Here is a 2,439-nt window from a genome sequence, read left to right on the forward strand (position 1 = left end):
CTTATGAAAAAGTAGAATAAGGAAAAAATATGACTTGCCAAATATGAAAATTTAATTTGGATGTGTAATCATTCACATATATTGGTAATAATGTGATTATAGACAAATGGATCAAATAGAAAGTCTAAATTTACCTCTCTCTGTTCTCCATTTATATATACATGTACACATGTGTATACATATACATATATATATATTTTGTTGATAAATCTGTAGACATTGCATGTTAGCAATAAAGATGATATTGAGACAATTGAGAAATGATATTGAGACAATTGCTGGATCACATTTCAATAAATTGAAATATGCTTCTAATGTGGCATCATACAACAAAAAAGAAAGTCCATTCTAGGTGGAGATAAAAGTTTAAGAATTACAAAATAAAATCTATTTTTTCAGCAAAGGATCATAAAAAACTGGGAGATACATATAGAAAATTAAAATATTAGGAAATACTTTTTGGAAAGCTCAAAGATTCAAGAAAAGCAAATAAGTAAAAAAATAAGTCAAAGATACATAATAGAATTTTATAAAAGAGGAAACCAACATACACAATGTCAAATAGTGAAGCAATGTTTTCCACCTCATTAGTAATGACATAAGTAAATACTAAAATGGCAATAAGATATCTCTTCACACCCTCCTAACCGCAAAAACTAAAAGAAGTTGAGCAATTCTTAATGTTGGTGAGCATGTTAAACAACATACCCTTTCATCCACTGCCAGGAGGGAAATTAACTGATAAAAGCACTTTGAATGACAAGGTGAACTAAAATAAAATCTTAAAAGCCCCAGCAAACTGAATGAGCTCCACTCTTGGCCAAAGGGACTCCAGAAATACCCCAAACTGACTTTCTGGGCCATGAGAAGGGAAGTCAGATGTCTCATCATGCCTCCCCTTTTCTGGAGATTTCCTCGGTAACTCACCAAGGAGCCTAAGAATATGCAACACAAAGCTTGAACCACACAGGCGGGTCTTCAATTTACCCACTAGATCTCATGGTGACATGTCTCTGATTAATAGAGTTACTTATTTTACATTTAAACATTTTAAGCCTTTAGACAAAGCTTCATTTTTTTTAATCGATTACAAAGCTAAGAATCTTTAAACCCACCTGTAACCTATAAACCCCCTCTTGGCAATGTCCTGCCTTTGGGGGCTAAACCAGTGTATACCTCCCATGTATTAATTGATTACTTGACATGTAATTCCTGTTTCCCTGAGATGTGTAAAACCAAAGTGTCACCCAACCTCACAGAGACCACTAGCTCAAGCTTTCTTGGATGTGGTTCTCGGCCATGGTCTTCAAGTTTGGCTCAGAATAAACCTCTTAAAACTATTTTACAGAATTTGAGTTCTTTTCCATTAACAACATTTTGAGAAAATGATAAACATCTTCATAGCATCGGCCCACAATTCTGCTTTTTAATCACATACTCTGGAGAACTCTCGCAATGAGTCCCAGGAAATACATACAAAAATATTAACAGCAGGGGCATTGGTGCCACACAAAGCAGCCTGGCAGCCAGGTTTGTATGACCACAGCTGGGAATCCTGAGGTTTCCCACACAGGTGGTGACCCAGCTGGGCAGTGAGTGGGCTATAGCCAGGTGGCGAGGTCTCTTTCCTTCTGGCCACTGACTGCTGTGCCCTGGCTGTGGGTTATAACCCTACAGAGGCCTAGAAGCCCAATCAGCTGGTTCGCCCAGGGGCGCTTACCTGGCTACCGTGATGGATGCCTTAGCAGAGAGCTTCGAGCTGTCCTGTTATTCCGCTTCTGAGCTAAATTTGATGGCTGTACTTGGATATTTAGAAAACATCATTATGGATGAGGAGTTCCAGTGGTTACAAGGAAATTTCATGGATACGTACTGCCAGGAATTTGAAAACACAGAAGAGAATAAACTCACATACACATTTATTTTTAATGAATATATTTCTTTGGTTAAAAAAAAAAAGGTATGTAAAAGAACACCTGCTAGCTAGAGCAGATGGATTTAAAGTGGTGACTTTCATAACAACATTATGGCGCCATAAAGATGAAGTGGCTGGTGACATATTTGACATCCTGTTCACATTTATGGATGTTCTAGCTTTTAAAGAAATATTTCTTGACTATAAAGCAGAAAAAGAAGGCTGAGGACTGTACTTAAGCAGGGTTTAGTGGTGACTTTGTTGTATAAATCATCTTGTTTGCCAACTTCCCAGAGCAGTCTGTGATATCAGGTCCTACCTTCAGCCGATGAATGGGATCATTCTGGATGTCACTGGCCCAACGGGCCAATAGGCTTAACTAATGATGACAGAAAAATGCATCTTAGAAAGACTGACACCATCCTGAATTCATATTAAGCATTGTTGTGTCAAAAACAAAATAACCTAACCCACCCAGACCTGGTTCTTCTGAAACAACTTCTTACATTCATTAAACGTGATAC

The 2,439-nt window shown here is 37.5% G+C and overlaps 1 pseudogene; it reads left to right on the forward strand.

The window, feature by feature from the left end:
• Window positions 1-1,732: 1,732 nt before the first annotated feature.
• Window positions 1,733-2,221, forward strand: LOC100957525 (annotated as a pseudogene).
• Window positions 2,222-2,439: the final 218 nt, after the last annotated feature.

This window comes from Otolemur garnettii, unplaced genomic scaffold (assembly GCF_000181295.1).
Source record: "Otolemur garnettii isolate 467f Iridium unplaced genomic scaffold, OtoGar3 scaffold00040, whole genome shotgun sequence".
Classification (NCBI taxonomy): Eukaryota; Metazoa; Chordata; class Mammalia; order Primates; family Galagidae; genus Otolemur; species Otolemur garnettii.